The sequence below is a fragment of the Chamaea fasciata genome, unplaced genomic scaffold (genome assembly GCF_029207755.1).
Source record: "Chamaea fasciata isolate MVZ Bird 193981 ecotype frontalis unplaced genomic scaffold, bChaFas1.0.hap1 SCAF_1, whole genome shotgun sequence".
Taxonomy (NCBI): Eukaryota; Metazoa; Chordata; class Aves; order Passeriformes; family Sylviidae; genus Chamaea; species Chamaea fasciata.
The window spans coordinates 8,027,455-8,047,411 of record NW_027094086.1 but is presented as its reverse complement, the minus strand read 5'-3'; positions in this window follow the sequence as shown (position 1 = coordinate 8,047,411).

The window sequence follows — 19,957 nt, the reverse complement described above, 5'->3', positions numbered from 1 at the left end:
GCACACTTGGCGGGATTTGCTGGGGACTGTGGTAAAGCTTGGTCAATACCATCCTGAAATGAAGTACTGCTTTATTGTACTTTGCTTTCTGCTCAGCAGAGGTTTATGAGAGTTCAAAATGTAAACATGAAATTCTGACTTCAGATAAGAGTTTCCCAGAAATACATGTTAACTACTCAGCCGTTTGTGTGCATCTGCTTTTCTGTCCCTTTGTCACTTTTGAAACACGTCTTTATCTCTCTTTTATGTTTTAATAGTGGCCATAATAGTAACCACATAGCTTATTGCAGGGAGTGTGTTCTTCAGCAGTGAAACACACAGGGCTGTGCAGCTGCAACCCTGAGAGGGATGGACAAGATGGCAGAAAAAGAAACCTTTCTAATTAGAGCTGCCACAGCTCAGCTGCTGCAGCAGCAACGTGGACCTGGCGCCCAAGCTGGGAAGGGAGGAGAGAGGAAACAAGGTCAGATGGACTCCAGTGTGAGCAGAAGCCAGGTTCACATCGGTCACTGTCCCTGCTCCACACAAACAAACTCCAGCCTGTAGCTGAAAGCCTGCACTGCTCACCCAACCAAACTGCTGAGCTGCACCATGAACTGGGGCAGTGCTGCCTCTAAAGGCTGCACTGTCCTGTCCCACCTGCCAGTGTCTGGCGAAAGATAACCCTTCCTGAAGGACACCAGTGTTTTGAAACCTCAGACAGCTACTCTGCCCACTGACCTTTACTGAGAGGCCTGTTGGGAGCAGATATGCATTTATCCAGGCCTTGCACTGCATTTCTCAGAAGCTGAAATGTCCTGTAACACGATTCAGCATTCTTTAAAATGCTGCCTCAGACTGCCTCAGTTAAAGGGAAGTATTACTTCCCCCACGTTACTTGTAATCAAAACAATGGACATTATTATACCCTGTGCTGGCTCTGGGGTGAGTGAGTGGGAGAAAGCAAGTCACAAGTTTTACTAACTAGACAGATTGTTTGATTGCCTCTTAAAAACATCACTAAATCTGGAACAGCAAAGCTGCAGCCACAGCCATCTTTCAAGTTTTGTATTCCTCCAAATGAGGATTTATCACTTGCACTGATGGCAGATGGATGACTCGCCACTGAGTCACAGAGAGTTGTTCTTTTTTGCCTTGTTTGCCACTTGTTTCCCAGGAAGGCAGAGGATGCTTTGTGTTTTAAAGTATACCTCTGCCACTTGATTTTTCAGGTGTAATTTTGAGTTTAAAAAGAATAATAAATAAAAACAGAATGTGGGAAGCAAACAAACCAGCTGAAGACTTCTTCCTGCCCAGGTGTTGCACACAGCAACCCCAGCTCCACCAAGCAACCTAAATTATGAAAGAAAAGGCCATTTATGACTTGAAATCCTGATTTTTTCACTGGAAAAGTGAACAGATTTTTCCACTTGAGGTGTTGATTGGGTGGGTTGCTTTTTTTCTTGACACTCCTGTCTGAAATTATGAAGTTTTAATCACCCTTTCCTAGGATACATTTTGAGTTTATTTGCATCTGCATTTTCCCACGAAAGATCAAGATTTCTCAGATTACCAGCAGTCTGCAATCACAACCACACAGTACCTGAGGTGTCCTGCAGGTGCAGAGTATATGCACAGTTACCACACATGCACACCCAAACACACACACACACACACACACTCACACACACCGGTTCCACCAACACCCAGAAAGGGTATTTCTCCTATACACCACAAAGAAATGAATAATTAATAATAAATAAACACATCAATAAATACTAATATATTAATTGTTATCAATAGTTAGTATTTAATGTCATGTCTTCATGAGGATGTGACTAGACTTAAAAAATCCTGTGTGGACTGCTTGTGGCTGGAATAGAAGTGTGTGCGCAAGGGACACATCCCACTACAATGGGATCCATGGGGAGAACCTACTGGAGAGAGGCATTGCTGTAGGTAATAGGCACCACCAGCATCTTCCTGGCTGGCTCAAAGAGTAGGAAACCCCAGATAAGGTGAGAAAGGGGAGCACAGGGCAGTACCCTGCAGAAAACCTGCAGATAACACTGGAATCCTTTACATATTCAAGCAGAATGGACCCCAGGATAAGTTTCCACCCAACAACTATTTCAGGAATGCACTTGGGATCCTGCAGGGAGCAGTCCAGCCCTCAGCAGGTGAGGCCCAACCTACTTGTAATGGGAAAAATCGTGAGACAGAGTTCCCTGGGTAGGAGGCCAAGGAGCTGGAGCCTGAAGAGAACATTATACTGAATTGAAAAGACTTGCTCTTGGCAAATAAATCCTGTAAGGTCTGATAGAAAATTAAACACCTGAATTTAGGAATTTACACTAGAAATTTACACTAGGAATTTACCTTTGTGCTGCATATTTTACAAAAATGTGGGTAAGGTATTGCATTCTTGCCTCATTGCAGGGAGCTAAAAGCCCTTGAAGTTTCTTGGAGTTTTGACAGGGCCGGAAAAACCCCTAGGATTTTATGTCACAGAAAACCTTTCAGTGCACTCCATGGTGTCCACAGAAGTGCCTTGTTCTGTCACAGCTGGGGACAGCAGGATGCTCCATGCCAGAAGTAGTGGCAGGACCTATCTGCTGGTGCAGAGTAGCACTGAGGTGTGCGGGACTTCAAGTGCCTGGATGGAAGGCAAACCTGCAAAGAGGGTGGGGAAAGAGGATTTCTGCTTCTCCTCACATGACTTTTCAATTTCTTTGGGTGGAGCTCTTGGGAGGGATGAAAATAGGATGGCTGCCAGAAAACTTGTGAGAAAGCATGCTGTAGGCTAGATTTATTTACTAGATAACATCTAGTGCAGGTTGCTTGCAGCCTGTCTTACGCTGAAGGTGAAATTTTTCTCTGTCTGTCACTGAAATTCAATTTACAGGTGCACTACTTAATTCTAGATTGGGCTCTCAGTGCAAACTGGGAGACTTGGGGCCATATTTTATAACTTCTGTCCTCCCAGAGAGTATTTACATTGCAGAAAGATCAGGCTTTTAACAACTAGAGAAGCTTTGCATTTCTGAAATATTTGAAGAGTGCTATCCTAGCCTGTTTGCTGCTTGTTTTGTTTTCACAAAAATGACATAATAACCATAACAGCATTTTTGTATGGCATTGTGCATGCTGTGAATTCTCATGGTAATTCCCTGAAGCATCTGTTCCTCCATATTCACAGGTCCTTTAAAGGACCACAGTCTACATGTGTAGAGCTTTGCATCCTAATATTTCCTGATTTCTGCCATAGATTAAGGGTATATTTCTCAAAACCATGGCAGTGAAACAGGGAATATACTGAAGACACCTCAGCTAGATATAATCTGAAAGATCTTCCTAGCTCTCTCCTCTTGAAAGGACTTTTTGGAGGACAGGGTAGGAGTACAGTACTTTGTGAGGAGCTGGGTAGCATTGAGACTGCAGCAGTCTTGGGAAAATCTGGCATCCAGAAACAGTGTTGGCAGTGCTGACACAGAGCCATGCTCTCCAGAACCTGGCTAAGTGTTTTCCTCTCTAGCAAACATTTTTCAGGCACAATTTACCCTGGAACCACTTGCATATTTTAAAGAAATCACCGTGCTGTGTAACACTGACGTTCCTGACAGAAGTTTCCAGCACACCTGATGGCTTTCAGATTTGGCAGGGTTTGTCTGGTCAGGGGAGGGATGGTCTGAGCTCAGCCCTGCAGTCCTTAAGTGAAGGAAAGAAAAGATGTGACAACTGATGACCTTCTCAGAAATCAGTTGCTGAAACAGAAGTTTTATGCCAATAGCTGAATGGATATGATTCATCCTGGGCCTTACTGAGTTTAGTAGTTCTTCAAGTGGGTGCTTCTATTATTTGTTTGAGCTCTTTTAGAGCAAAGGGAAAACTTAAGTTTCAGCCAGAACTCCACTGCCTGCTATTCAGTTTTATATTGACATTTTTTCAATTGCATTAGCATCCAGTCACTCAGCTAATCTGGTCCCATCCCAACTCACACAAGACCTCTGCTTTTCAATACAAAAACATTTTTAGTGCAGGGCAAGTGGTAACAACATGAGTTTCATCTGGGGAATGTCTGTTTTTCTTTCAGCACACAAAAACATAGAGCTGGGCATGTGAGAGTAGACACATCTTCGTGGTCCATGTCTGGAACATCAATAATTTCATTATGATTTGTCTGGGGATGGAACATACTCAAACCTTGGAGAAGCAAAACCAGAATTTTCTTCATACAGGGCATCACAGCTGATCCATCCCAATCTCAGAAACCCCTAAAATTCTAAGATCAAGTCTACATGCACTGTGTAACTAATTCTTCAGGCTCTTCACAAATCCTTTACTCCTCTGCCATACTCAGTCTCCCTGCTACTAATGCAAGGCCCTCCTCTTAGTCATGACCTGTCAGGAAGAACAGTTTGTGGAGGGGTTCATGTCACCATTATCTTCTTTTTGCTGTTCTGTGAAGGTGGTACCAAACAGAACATTTTAATTTTGCTCTACTGTTTTTCTACCAATTGTTCAACTCTCATTCTTTGTTGTGAACCCACAGCAAGGATTTCCCATTCAAATCCTGGGCAGGTCCAATCTTGGCTTCTACTAGCAGGAGTGTGCAGACCATTAAAAATATGGAGGGGTTTTGTTTTGTTTGGCTGGTTTTGGTTGGTTGGTTGGTTGGTTGGTTGATTGATTGGTTGGGTTTTTTTGATACTATAAATGGCAGCAAAAAGGAGAGGGTGCTGCTATGTCTGTGTGTGAAGGGTGATGCTCTTGGTATCTGTACAATCTGTGTGTGAGTAAGAGACTTATATCCTGGTCCACACTCATTTCCTTAAGGTCATCACCTCTGTTCCTCTTTGTCATATGCTTAGACTGATTTTTTTCTATCCTGACCCCAAGCCTGTAGACTTCAAGGATATGACTTTCTTAATAATTATTAAGGGTCTTAATAAGAATTTATGTCTTGAATAATCCTGACTCTCTTAATCTTTTAGCTCTGAGATGGGGCATGCTGTGCTGTTTGAGTATCAGCACATGAGCACTACACAGAACACAGGCATGGTTTTGGTACGAGGAAGCTGAGATGTAAATCAAAAATTTTCTTTTTAGCCACCCTTGATGACAAAACAATGTCTCACCTTGCGTAGAGGAGCAAGGTGAGTCATCAAATATGATGACTTCATTCTTCCCACAGCACAAGGCAGGGTGAAGTTCACCTCTTTTCCTTCCTTTCCCTGTGTGCTGGAAGGTATTTTGGAGGCTGAAATATTTCCCACACAAGCTCAGGGTAATACAGGGTGTTTTAAAACAGGAAAGACTGCCAAGATTCATGGAAACCACTTAGCAGTAGTGGGAAGAGATAGTCATTGTTTTATCAAGACAAAGAACCAATCTCAGAGAAGGTGAAAGGCACCTGAGAGTATAGGGAACTGTCATGGAACACATGACCAGAAGACCCCAACTTTTCCTTTACTTTGGGTCTCAGTTTTTGGTTTTACTGACACCTGAAGAGAAACAATGAACTCAGAAACCTCCTGTGAGATTCCTGAATGCTGTTGTGTGTGCCTGGGTGTGTTTGTGTGTTGCAAACCCCTTTGTGCACCTCCCAGAGTGGCAATGGTGGTGAAAGCTACACTGAATGTGCAGGGCAATCTGAGAGCTCCCTCCCAGGCACGGGAGCTGGTATAGATACAAGTGCTAAGATTGTGTTAGGCCTTTCCAGGTGTGCCCAGAGCCCAAGGCAAGACTGTTGCTGAATTTCCTCTGAGAATCCACTTTGGCTTAAATGAAACTATATCCTGGCAATGCCTTGAATTTTTTGAGTGTCTGATCAGGGAGAGAGGAAGAAAACTGGATGGAGAAATACCTTCAAGGTGGTTATAAGGAGCAGTCATCTCCAATCTCCTGCTCTCGGACTCCAAATCCTTGTACATGTAAGCACACAGTTAGGAAGTTCTGTGTCTGGCATTAGCCAGAACTGGAATATTAGTGCTTGATTGGTCACTTTTCCCCATGTCTGGATTCCCCTTTCCAGAAATAAAGCAATGATTAGTAGCATAGGAGAGGAAGCAAGGAAAAAACTGCAGGTAAAGTTGAAGTTTAGCAGATTATAAACTTCATTAGGTTTGGTGAGTTCCAGGCTGCGCCGCATAGTGCCAGGAAAGTAAAGTAACATTTTAACTCAGACAAAAATCCCAGTGGTGAATCAGCAACCAATTCTCTAACATCACAGCCCTGCGAGCACGTCCATCACGTCTCAGAGTGAGTGATACCTTTTCCTGGGACATACACCTTCCAAGTGATCCTGAGTTCTGTGCTAAAAGAAGAACAGTGCTGCCTGGCATGTTTTGACCTGTCTGTGCTCTGAGCATGTCATTGCCTCTGATGAGCTATTCTCTTTTATCCTATCTCTTCCCTTAATTATCTCTGAGAATTAAGGTCTGCAGTCATAAAAAGTGCTTCTGCTCATATCCGTTGACTACAGGTCTGGGTGTGATTTGTTTCCATGTGAAGATTTTGATATGTTTCTGAAAGATAATGCCTTCTCTTGCAATGCAGATAAAAAGAGTGGCTGTCCTCAGGCAAGGCAAACTGCAGAAAAGATTTCCAAACAGAGAAAATTACCTTTCCGAGTTCACAGGTCCTACGTGCCTATAATGCCTCTTTCTGCCACGAACACTGTTCATCAGAAGATTTCAGAAGAGGTTACAGTGTAAGAACATCTACTCTGGAGAACTTAGTGGGAAATCAGTGGGCAACTATGGGAATTTGCTGTCTTGCCCCTCATCTGCTGCAGCCATCCAACCCTTCTCCTTCCTCCACAGCCAGCACACAGCCCTGTGTGCTTCCCCCACCTGCAGCCATTTGACTGAACGTACCCACCAGAAATGATGATGCATCAGCAACTGAGCAGAAAAGATAAATTAGTTGTACAAGGAGTGGCTGAATGTAGATAGAAATGTAAAGTTACTACTTCCTTATTAACAATCACTGAATAGAACAATATGGTGGTTGTCCAGCCCCTGACCAATTCAAGCCTGGATGTCTCAGTTCAGGGAGGCTACCCTGGGTGTGTAATTAGCAAACACATTTGAGCTGTGTAAGGAGCTCTGGGGGGCTCTCAGTGGCATGTGAAATACTGCACTTAAGGTAAATGTGTGTGCACTCACTGCTGTCTCTCACCACCATAAATTCAGATTTGGAGGTAACTGTGAAATTTGGGCAGCAAAGATTTTAAGGTTTAACACTTTGAGAGCCCATACGGCATTTGACACCTGGACAATGCCTTGGCAGGAAATACAGTAATTTACAGTTGAGCCCCTCCACTGCAGAAGGCTGACTCCCTTGATTTCCTGGAGCCTTATGGAAAATGGCAAAACTCCCTTTGTATCTAGGGATGACTCTGGCTTTCATGTGAAGCTTGTGTTTTCTAAGACCAAAGTTCCTCAGCCTGACCAATGACTTTGAATGGCATTTTCATGTTCAACAAGAGAACTGCTATGGAAAACCTATTATGCAACACTATTAACCTGTCACTGTGGTCACAGGTTTTCTTGGCATGTTCTGTGGAGGCTGAGCTCTCTTCATGCTGCACAGCATGGACCTCTGCTTGCTCTTTATTGTTCTGTTCTGACCCCTTTTTTTTTTTTTTTTGGGTGAGATCTCTACCTCTTGCTTTCTCCTTTCTTTTGCCTCTTTCTCACTGCATATAACTGAAACAGTTAATAACTAATTGGTAACACAAAAATATTGTTCTCTCTTATCTCACTGGGGAGCTGGGAGTTTTCAGACAGCTTAATAAATAGTACTATGAACCTAGGGCTTTTTTTGCAATAGGTAGTTTTAATTAGTGTTTAATGCAGGCTGGAAAGAGAAAAGGGGATTTCAGAATCAATGCTAGGAAGCAAGTAACATCATTGCCAGGTCAAGAGAGTTTCTTCTCTCAAAAGCAACCATGAAATTTGCCCTGTGCAGTTCTGGTTTTGTTGTTTCTGGCTTTCTGTGGTTAGACTTTTCCAGTTTACAGGAAGAATATGTCCATCAATTCATCCTTCCTTTCTCAGTACCACTCCTTTAAATGCTTCCTGGGCTGTAGGCATCCTGCAGTGTGCTTTCAGGCTCTGCCAACACCACCAGGAGTGTGTGCTGCAGAAGCATTGTGCCTTCATTTAATTATGTGCCCCTGGTTTTTATCTTGAGTGAGCTCAGGCCAATGTTCACAGCCTATTTCTCTGCTGGAGGTTATGTGGGTGAGAAGAGGCTCTGGGACAGCCCCACCAGGGAGCTGGAGATGAGTTAAGGAGAGCAGCTGTAGCACTTCTGGTGGGCAGAGAGGAGTTAAAATTGGATTATTGCACGTTGTTATCAGTAGTGAGAAGAGTTTTGATTACGAGAGGATTATGAACATGAACAAAGATTTGATACCATGAACTTTTTAAATGGTTGCTTTAAAAGCTTTTATATATTTACTTTTAATACTTTAAAAGTATTTTGAAGAGAGAGAAAAGCAACTAAACACAGTGAAGACCTGGGGAGAAATGAAACACAAAAAAGAATGAGAGCAATAGAGTGGGAAGGGGCACAGAGAGATCAGCCCATCCTTTGTAGACGAAGAATTGCCTTAAAAGTGCATATTAATGCTTAATGCTGCCTTTACATACTTTCATAGATGTCAAAAGCCTTCATGCTCAGCTGTTTTAGGCAGTGCTCATGGACCACATTGCCTCAGGTTACATGTGAGCAGGCAGAGTTGTTGGCTTCCTTCATCTGCACAGGTAGCAATGGCAAAATTATAGAAAGTACCTAAACCAAAATTCACTGTACAATGAAAAATTATTCACCTCCTTGCTCCTCTCCCAGCAAGCACTGGCAGAGAGCAGAGGGAAGATATGTGGAACACAAAACTTTCAGAGATTTCATTTCTCCAAATGTTTCTGTTCTGAGTGAGCAGGTGGAAAGGAGAGGACAACAGGAGATGTTGAGAGAGCATATAAGGGGTAAAGTCATACTGGGGTGTGCATGGAGGTGGCTGCGGAACAGCACAGGATTGGGGACATGCCAGACTATACAGGGTGTGTATTGAAGGGGTTCATTTATTTATTTTTTCTTTGCTAGAATCATTAGAATTTTCCTTTCTATGTGCCAATGACTGTGGGAAACATCTACTTACAGTCAAAATGGCCACCACCAAAAATCATAATATGTTGAAAGAACAGGTGTATTTAATTCCCTTCCCAGTAGTTATTCATTAAAAGGAGGCAAAATAACCCAGACCAGCAGGTATTGCAAGGGAGGAAAAAATAGTTAAACATGCAGGTGATAAACATCTGAGTTATTGATTAACTCCTGGCTTTTGTAACCCACAGAATTCTTCAGTTGGCTTACTGGGAGACCAAACACAGAGCTGTGCCACTTCAATAACTTCTAATGCACTTTATCTCTCCTTGGCACAGGTGTCCCTGAGCTGCAACAGCGAGGACAGCACTGCCCTCTCTTGATGGGAAGAGTTCAGATCCCTTTCAACACCTGCAGTGCCTTTCAATGTGAGTCAAAACAACCAGACAAATCCATGTAGGACAGGGTGGATTGAAGCATAACCTCTTCTTTGGGGTGTCAAATGCCAGAAATTTGGAGCGAAGAGAAGGAATAATTGACTTTCTGAGTGTGCACATCCTCACGCATCTGTTTCAGGATATCCATTGCAGATAGGATGTGGGGCAGCTGAGCCTTTGGTCTGTCACTCTGTGGCCAGGCTTATGCTCTCAGGGAAAAGTCGGGGCTGGAAGGGAAAGTGGAGATTTAGATGGTTCAGGAGCAATCGCAGTGAAAGCAGTGCAACTTGCTTGGCAGGATGGAGAACAGGCTGATGCTCATCTGTGAGGAAAATAAGGGTGATTTCAGATGCCTTCTTCCACCTGAAGCATCTTGTTTTCCCTCCTGCACCTAACCAGCTGCATTCAGCCTGAAGTGTTGCCTCAAGCTATCTCTCTCCCTCGCTGTCAGTCTTGATGTTGTCACTTGTTACTGCAGCCTGTCACTCGGGTTTGAGGGAGCACAAGCTGTTTGCCATCTGGAGGTAAGTCTGAGAAGTGAGGTGGCAGCACTCACTGCCATCAGGGGCTCAGCTGAGCCTCCTCAGCTGCTGCCTCTTCCTTATGCTGCCTGACTAGAGCATCCTGAGGTCTTGCAGGGATGTGAGGAAACTCCTGAAGATGTGAGTCCCTGAAGAGGGGTAGCTTTGCCATGTGGTGCAGAGAAAGTCCTTCCAAAGTTTAAAAACTGCAATTTAACTAACACAGCTTGTGCTTAAGCACAGTTGCTCTGGCAAGGAACTGATCCTGTGACACCCCCATCTCTGCTTCACTCTGAGGTGGGAAATGTGAAGAAATAAACCGAAGCACTTAGCACCTTCAGTAGAGATGGACACAGGCTTGCTGAATGAGCAGGATGTCATGGGCCCATTAAAGTGAGTGCTAGACAATGGTGAGCTGAGCCAAGGAGGGCCTAGCTGTGTCTCTGGGGATAAAGGATGCCCTGTGAATGGAGTCTGAAAAGATCCAAGTCTGGTTTGTGTTCCTTCTTACTCCTGCACAGTCTCTTTTAAAACTCCTCATCTATAAGCCAAAGACAATAGCCATTAAAAAATCCAAACCCTTGTTTCTCACCATTAGCTCCCACGGAAGGCAAAAATGCCCATTTACTGGACAAGCTCATTCTGCTGCTTGACCTGGCTTTGCAATGCCCAGCTTTAATACTTTTCACTCAAAATTTCACAGTAAGGCTCTATTTTCCAGGTCCCAAACAGACAGCAGGGTGCACACTGAACAATAGCAAAGGGTTTGGCAGCATGCAGGTTTCTCGTCTGTGCCAGAAAAGCTTTTCTGATGGCCCTGAGTTCCTCTTTACCCCCCTCTGCCAGGACCTGACATCAGGGAAAGAGAAAATACAATTGAATGCCATCAAGGGTAATGTCCTGTTTGTTTTCCTGCTAACAGAATTATTTTCAGAACATCTCAGAAATCAGAAATGGGAGCGATGGGAGGGGTGGGAAAAATCAGAGAAAGCCCACTTTGGGATTTCATTAGCTGTCAGCAGAGAAGAGACTAGAATCGGGACTAAAATGCAGAGCAGGGACACAATAAACGAAGTTGTACATATGTCATGTGTCCTTGTTTACCCTTCTAGTAAAAGATCATAAAGAACTGTTGAGGTTTTTCTGCCAGAAGCTGGGTGATGTAATCTGTTAATTGTGTTTATTGGTTATTGCTGGGTCCTATAGCTGCGTGGGACAGTCACTCCAGAGCAGCTCTAAAACCAGTATGGATTTACCAGGGGAGAAAATAAAAGGAGATATGGGCTCCTCCCCATGAGCAGTGGCTGCTGCTGTTTGTCCTTGTGCCCACTGATGTGGTTGTGGATCTGCACAGCCTCTTCCTTGTGACACAAAATGGAAGAGCCAGTCTGGCATCTCCTGGCTGCTGGAAGGGACAGGTCTCACTCCCTCTTTTTACCTCTCTCCTTTCCTCCCCACAGTTGCACCAGTGCAGTCTTGCTGTCTTGCACAAGCTGTGGCTTGGATGGGAAGGGGAAAAATACACATCAGTGGGGCTGGAGCTCTACCAGCTTCTGTAAATTTTTCTTTTGTTCAGTAAGACTACTGTGTTAAATCCTGCTTTGTTAGCTCCAAACAGTGGAGATCCTAGTTCTTGTTCTGTGAAACTGTTCTGGCTTAAAATCTGCTTAATTATTCCTTAAAAGGGAGGATCACAGGATGCTGAGCTCTGTTATCCAGCACAGAGCAGCAGGACACATGGACTATGCAGATCATCTCAAGGTCAGTGGAATATTGTTTATCTTCTTGCACGGGTGGGGTCCCTTTGTCCAAGTGTTATTTTGAAAAATCCTCAAGAGTTCAAATGGTCTGCTTGTCCTCAGGCCAGGAGAAATCAGGTGGAATCACATGTGATCAGGTGTGGGTTGAAGAAAATGGAGTGGCTTCCATCCAGGTTTGCAAAGTGAGAATCAGAGACCAAGTGTGCTGTTCCTGACCATGCGGTCTCTGGACGGCCTCTGCCCACTCCTGTATGGGAGATGTTCCTCCTCTGGAAACTCCCACAGCTGTCACTGTTTCCACTGCTTTAATTGTTATTCCCATCCTTGCAATTACAACTGCTGTGACATAGATCAATAACAAACTGATGAGCCAGACCCTTTCCTGAGGCTATTGCATGGAGCAGGGGATGAGGAATGGAGCAAGAGGCTTTCCAGCTTTCAGTTCACTACCTTCTGTCTTACCAAGGTCAGTAATAACCCAAAATCAGGCAGAACAGAGGGCTGACTCAGCAGGATCCTCTGATGGGCTTCCTGCCTGTTCCTCTCCGAGCTGATTGCACTGGTGATGACGGGGAAGAAAATATATGGGAAGGGAGGATGAACCTCTCACCTCCTGGTGGCAGGCTGGTATCAGCTATGGACTTAACTGGGGTTGGGTAGAATAGGGGCACTCGTATGATGATGAAGTGATGAGATCTGTGGACCAGCCTGCAATGAATAAAGATGTTTCCCTGCTATCAAGTGGGGAAGGCAGGTCACACAGAATCACAAAATCACTAGGTTGGAAGAGACCTCCAAGATCATCAAGTCCAACCCAGCCCACTTGACCTCTTTCTCTCCATTCCCTGGGCCAGTTCAGGGATGTCTTTCCACAGATAACTGCTATGAAATGAACTTACAATTTTCCAAGAGAAGTAGGTTTTTTTCCATAGGAAAGAGTGAATGAGCCATGAAATGATATTTCTGTCCTTCACACAGCATCAGGACCCACAACTCAATTAGCATTTTAACCAGCACAAGTTACTTTACTGATCTGTGTGCTGTGAACTCCCTTCCCTTGCCCATTCCCATTTTGGTAGGGACTGCATTCATAGCCTCGTTTTCTTTGTATAATTTTTTTTCAGCATAAATCACTTTCCATTGTTCCAGTCCACTGGCAAGTGGAAAAGAAAACATGCATGGGCTTTGATTGCCATCTCTCTTGCTAGTAAAGGAGAAGTGCCAAACCCGGTCTCTGAGTCAAAGCTAACAGTGAGTGGCCAACACCTGCCTGGCAGTGGGGAAGAGCAGTGATGGAGATGGCAAAGAACATGAAGATGGCTCAACCTGCCCCTGGCACAAAGGCATTTCCTTTGTGCTTAGGATTGCATTGGTGGGACCTGGCTTTGAGCTGACTCAGGGTGGGTCCATAGAGATAAATAAAACACAGAATGAAACCCTGTCCCACAGCTGTCCTGTCCTTTCTGCCTGGCTGTTTGCACACTTGCTGTCCAGGTTTTGGGGGCCATTCCCATGAGGCAACACCTGGAACATGGCTCTAAATGCAGCTGGCAGGGTGGATGTGAGCTGTGCTGAAGGTCTGTGACTTCTGACACAGACATCACCTGAATCCTCATCCAAACCCACTAAGGACAAGGGAATGATCACCTGGTGGCTTCAGCAAGCCTCTGTGTCATGTCCTAAACTGAATTTAGGCCAACACAGGATCAGACCAACCTCACTGCCTAAGCAGCTTTAGGCTGATGTCAGTGGAGTGTGAATTCTCAGCAGCTGGGTTGCTGTTGAGGGGTGAGGGCTTCCTCAAAGCCAGGATGGATGTTGGTCATCAGGTCCAGGAGTTTAAAACTGGGAGCATGACAAGTCCAGTCAGGGTAAATTTTAGAATAGTGGATAGCTGGCTAATGGTTAATGACTGACCTACTAAATAAATTATTGTAGGTGAAATGTTCTTTGTTCTGGAACCTATTGCTACGTTATAAACACAGGTGCTTTTTACTCTTTTCTCTGACCCTCAAAATTACTCCACAATTCCTAAGAATTTAGAAGCAGGAAAAAAATGATTTGGACAACATGTTAAAAAAATTAAAACTTAAGCTCTAAGGATAGATTTTTGTTGTGTAAATATATGCATATATCTATACAACTCACTTTGTAAAAATAAGGTTCAAGATAATTTTGAAAATTATGTAGTCATTAATTCCATTTCTTGATCATTCTTGGTAGCACAGTAGATATATTAAATACATAGCCTGTGTATCCTGGAGATAGGAATCATTTTTGTTCTGTGTTTGTACATCTGGTACTGAGGACAGACACCATTATGGACACACTGAATACTTTTGCTGCAGCAACAAGGACTCACCATATCACTGTCATTTTAGAGACAACCTGTGGCCCTGGTGCATGCCATTCAGTGATAGAATTTTTAGGAACCTGCTGAGGTACAGGAAAACATTTGACTGACAGACAAGTTTTGGCAGGCTTTCTTTTTCATGGCTGCTGAGCACGTCAAAACTGTCTGGTCAAGGCCCAGATCTTCCTGTGCTGAGCTCCAGGCAGAGGTTTGACAAAAGACAAGCTGAAAGAGTTGAATGGAATGGATACCAAGTGTGGCATATCTATAAATGCCATATGGCATTTCCATAAATCCAGATCCAGAAAATTAAATTCAAGGAGAGGGCACAGATGATTATAAAAATAGAATTTTTTTAATCCCTTTTTATTTCTTCTGGGACTAATGGAAAACAGTACTGCCTGGTGTAAATTGATGTAGCTTTGACCTTTGGGAGGAGATGATCCATGAGAACATGGCCAAGTATTACAGTGCTGTATGACCGCAGAGAAAAGGAGGGTCTGAAGGGCATCGTTATCAAAGGAAGTGAATACTTGAAACACAAAGAACTAAAGCTGTTCTGTACCAGTTGTGAGGCCAACATTTGTTGCTGTAAGCACAGTAATCTCTCCGTCCTTCCTGCAAAATAGAGCCTCTCCCAAAAATTCTGAATGACAGAGACTCTTCACTGATGAAATTAAAGGAATTTTTCTGTCATTTGTTCCAAACCCTGCAACATCAGCTGGTTCCCCAGAGTCATTCCCCTCCTGGAGGAGCCCACTGCCATAACCCTGTAACCCCAGCCTTGCAAATCAACAGAAAAACACTGTTCACCAGGGCTTCCTAGAAACCTCAGCTGAAAGGACTCTCTGAAGGTGTCTGATCCAAGAGGGAATCCACAGCACTGTATGAGACCAGCCATGGCTTTATCTAGCCATGCTCTGATGTCCTTCAGCGGCAGAGGTCCCATTTCTTCTCCTGGCTGACCTGTTTCCTTCTCACCCTCCTAGTGAGAAGGGTATCTTGCCTAATACCCAGCCTGAACCTCCCAAGCTGCAATGTGTGGCCATTTTTTTTTCTGCTGCCAGTTGATAGTACAGAAATGAACACGTCTCAGCCATCTTCACCTCCCCTTAACAGAAGGGCAAGGACACCAAAGCCAGACAGTATCTCTTGGCCTTTTAATACACTGTTTGCTCATATGGTGGAAAAGAAGGGTCAGGGTACACTTTTAGGCTAGGGATTAACCAGGACCTGATATCATCAATGTTGTGTAGTCCATAGTGTGTTTCCTGGCACAGTTTCAGCTCATGGTTATTCATCCCCTCACAGACTGTGCTCAGGTTTAGCCTGGGACACAGCATCAGCCAAGAACTGTCCCCAAAGACAGTAGAGATGAAGCCATCCAGCATTTTTAAGACACTGAGGTTTAACTGTACAGTCATACTCCATGCCCTCAGTCACAAGAATGGGATATGACCTATCTTTATCTTTCTTTTATGTTTATATATCTACATATTATAAACATGTCCCAGAACACACCTCTGAAGGGCCAGCTGCCAGTTCACCCTTTGCAATGTCCAGCGTTCCCTTCCTGCTACCTCTGGGGACACTGTAAAAATTCAGCTTCGTGTCATAGGAATCCCACACTGATGGTGCTGCTGCAGTACTCATACATTATTTCAAATACTTTTAGTTAAAATATATATGAGTTTAAGGAATAACATTATTTTAGGTAACAGGGACGGTACTTGGAGCTACAAGGGATGCAGGGTTAGGTGCTTATCAGAACAGATTTGGTCAGTCTGCTAGAGAGAACTCATCCTCAGCACTGCAGGTGAGACCAGCTCCAGAAAATGATGTCTGAGCAGTGCTGATGTAGCCACAGGAATGAATAGTTGGCTATTCCTGGAAAGATGTCTAGAGCTGGTAGATGAGCCTCACTGTGCCTTCCATTATCACAAAGAGGAGCACTGGGCAAACAGCTCACACACTGCTGGCAGCCAGCAGCCAGATAGACCTTCTATTTTCATTGAACCCAGATAATTAATTTGCAGCATTGATTGTTTTTTACAATATATCTGTGCCTCATTTAACATTTGGGTACTACAGCTGGGAACAAATAAATCCAAAACCACACAAGCTGATGGTATCGGTAGCATGACATGAAAGCTCTTTTAGCTTTCTGAGTTGCATGGTGCAAAAAGGACATTTGCTATAACTAAAGCCTTTTACATCCCCAAATAAAAGATTTGTACCACTACAACATAGCCAGGAGTCCAAAATAGTTGTTTCTTATCAGGAAATTAGGTTACAAGGAAAGAATTTATTCATTTTGTTTCACTGATGAGCATTTCTAAAGGGTCAGAAAAAAAAAATCCACAACATATCTGGGAGTGCTGTCCCCTTTCAAACAGAAAGGAAAACTGCACAGAAAGCAGCATTTCACCCCTTAGGGTGTGAAGCCTTGCAGAACTTCTGCCATCTTGTTCTCCCTTATGGCCTGTGGGCTCTCGCATTTAGTTATTACCCAGAGGCCAAAATAGAGAGATTCAGCAAATAAATCCCAAGGCTTACAGCTGTGAAGATAGAAGTGTCAGAAGGGAACACGCTCCGAGCCTGTGATGTGACACACGGCTGTGAGAGTGCTCCTGAAGCCACGGGATAACTCATGGGAATGGGAAAACAGCACGCTCTAGTGGGGAAATTATTAAAGTCTATTAGAAAAACCTATTAGAAAACAAATCGCTGCGCTGAATACTGCATGTGAGAGCAGCTGTTGCTTCTTATCTCTGTCCAGTGTTCCTTCTCCCATCACTGTGCATCTCCTGTCACTTGTTGTCCCTGGTACCTCTTAGCCCAGGCAGGGGGACAGTCCTCCCAAGGCTGTCCCACCTACTGACACACAGCTTGGGCTGATTTAAGGAGCCAGAAATGGGTCTTCTCCCTCTGCCTGGCTGAGTGCACTTGGCACAGGGCACGTTTGCCTGTGCCAGTGTGGCAGGGACAGTAAGAGGGGAGTGGGAGGACACTTGCGTCAGACCTTGACAGCAAAGTGCCCCATCAGCACAGTAATTAGCAAGCTCCTTCCTTCTTCCTTTCACTGTCACAGAGTGGAAAACTCTGTCTCTATTAAGAAGGAGAACTCATTACTGGCAAAACAGTCACTAATCAGATATTAGTTGTAACCATTAATGAAAAAGCTAATGAGGTGCTGAGATCCCCAGCACTGACTAAAATGAGTTAATCACATCTCACTGCTCAAAGGCCCATTAATCTGTGTGCATGCTGGTGTTTCCCATTCCTTTGCTTATTACAGGACATAAAAAACTTCATTCTGTCTTCATTTGTGTGCATCTGCTGGATCTCTCTACTAAGATGCAAAGCCACGTTGCAAAACCTGCAACTGGTGACAAGCAGTGACATTCCCTTGGCCCACAGGAATCCACCACAGAGAGGTGAAATGGCACTCACCTTCAAGGAAGGAAGCAAACACGGTACCAACAGCCAAATAAGAGTGATTTCTCATTGCTCTGGCTGTTGGTCTAAAATGTTATTCCAGCCCCTACAAGTAACAAGAAGTGAAGAGCCACCAATGCCCCAGGTGAATTCCTCCTGAAGCAGATTGTAGTTTTTTCAGCTAGTTTCCCGTCTTTACTGCTAGTGGTGAGTATTAATCTCACCTGATCCCAATGGGATATCTCTGGGATGGAGGTGTAATTAGAAGCATCCAGCAATTGAGGTAGTTAGGTGTAAATTTGACCTAGATTTATTTCAGGTGTTGTTGGTAAAATACGTTCGCAGACTTTCAGAGATCCCCTGAAATCCACAGGATTCAAGTATCTAGTTTATTTTAATCTGCCTGGAATGGAGTTAGTTTTATTCCTAGAACCCATATAGTGCTGTGCTTTAGATTGGTGACTGTGTGGGCATTTGGCTACTGGTCACGGTCAAATCACAATGCGTGTGCCCAAAAGCATCACCAGCCTGATTCACTCCTGGCCCACCTACTTTTGATGCCTTAAGTTTTAGCTTTCATGTTTTCAGATTCTTTGCTGCCTAGGTGTGTAGCTCTGAGCCTCATATCAAGTGTCAGTAAGCTCTCTTCACAGAGTAGGTAGACAAAACAAATCCTTTCCTGCTGAGGACCTAGTACAACCATTACAAGTTTTCAGGCCCAAAAGCATAAACAATGGTGGACTGAAGAGAGAAAACAAGGATGGGACTCCATAATCTGAAGCTGTAATTGAGTAATTAACCCCAAGATGAAAATGGACCAAAATTTATAAAAGTGTAGTGGAGACTTTGTAACCAGTCGTCCATTTTGTTACCATTTTGGGTCCATCTTGGGTGTAGCCCGGGCCAGGCTCTTGTACTGCCCAAGGTGTATCCTTAAAGGCCTTTTAATAAACACCTACTTTTTTCTCTTAGCTCTGTGTAGTCTCTGTTCCAGGTCAGCCTTCCCAAGGCATCACTTTGATGAACCAAATAAATGAGTAAAACCCTACTTTTCTTCAAAAGGTTCTCCAAAAGATCCATTTGCTTTATTTTTTTGTATCCTGTCTTCACTTTTAAATCTATTTCTATTTCCTTACTTACATATTCAAATCAAACCCTCAAATGATAGAGCCTATCAGCCTTCAGAATTCCTCCCTCCAGCAAACTCTTTGGTGTCCCCAGTAAAAAACTATCGGTCATCAGTTTCTCCCATGCCTCTTTCCTGTGTCTACCACTGCAGGCAGGAGCTCTGTGCCTTATCACCATCTTGAGGAACTTGCTCACAATTGCCCACCCTCTGATACCTGAATCCTTCAACATTTAAAGGAGAAAGAGGAGTTGAAATAATGATGGGACAAGGGGGAATAGTTTTAAATTAACAGACCAGAGATTTAGATTAGATGTTATTAAGAAATTATTTACAGTGAGGGTGGTGAGACTCAAGCACAGGTTCCCCAGAGAAGTTGTGGATGCCCCATCCCTGGAAGTGTTCAAGGCTAGGTTGGATGGATCTCAGAGCACCTGTTCTAGTGGAAGGTGTCCCTGCCCATGGTAGTAGGGTTGGAACCAGATGATCCTGAAGGTCCCTTCCAACCCAACCATTCTATCCAACCATCTCTGTTTTTGAATAGAAACTGCACAAAAATTCCACTGCTTTTCCTTCTCTCCCTCTTCGCTCTTGGATCTAGTTTTAAAGGCACAAAACTTCTGGGCTAAACAGATGAATGGCGATACAATTCAGCATCATAAAGTCATGCCAGGACACAATGATTCTATGACTGATCCTATGAAATCACTCTGCTATTTTCTACCACTCTGGTGTTTGCACAGGCTGAACATGGAATGTGTCTGCAACCTGGACATGCTTCAGAGCACAGCTCAAGAATGGTCAGTCCATTCACACCCCCAGCCCCAGACTATGGGTTTGAGATGGGGCTGGGGGAGAAATGTGCAGCTTCCCTGGATGGTGGCAGCTCTTGGGGGCCAGCCCCAGTAAAGGAGAGGAACACAAAAATGCACACGGGGAGACACGGCCATAAGGATGCTCCTTAATTTGAGGCATCCTTGGGGGAACCCATGGTGCTGCAGGATGCAGCATTTGTGGCACACGTCAGGATGCTCTCCTTACTGATTTGGTGTCTGGGTGGACAAGGAGGTCAGCTGGTAGTTGCTGTATAATTCTGGAGTCTCTGATTATGTGGAAACATTAACTATTATGGAAAATGTCCTGTCTTAGTGGGAGTATTAATGGTATTGGGACAGACAAACATGGATATATTTATCTTCTGCCAGCCAAAGGTTATCTTAAAAACTACA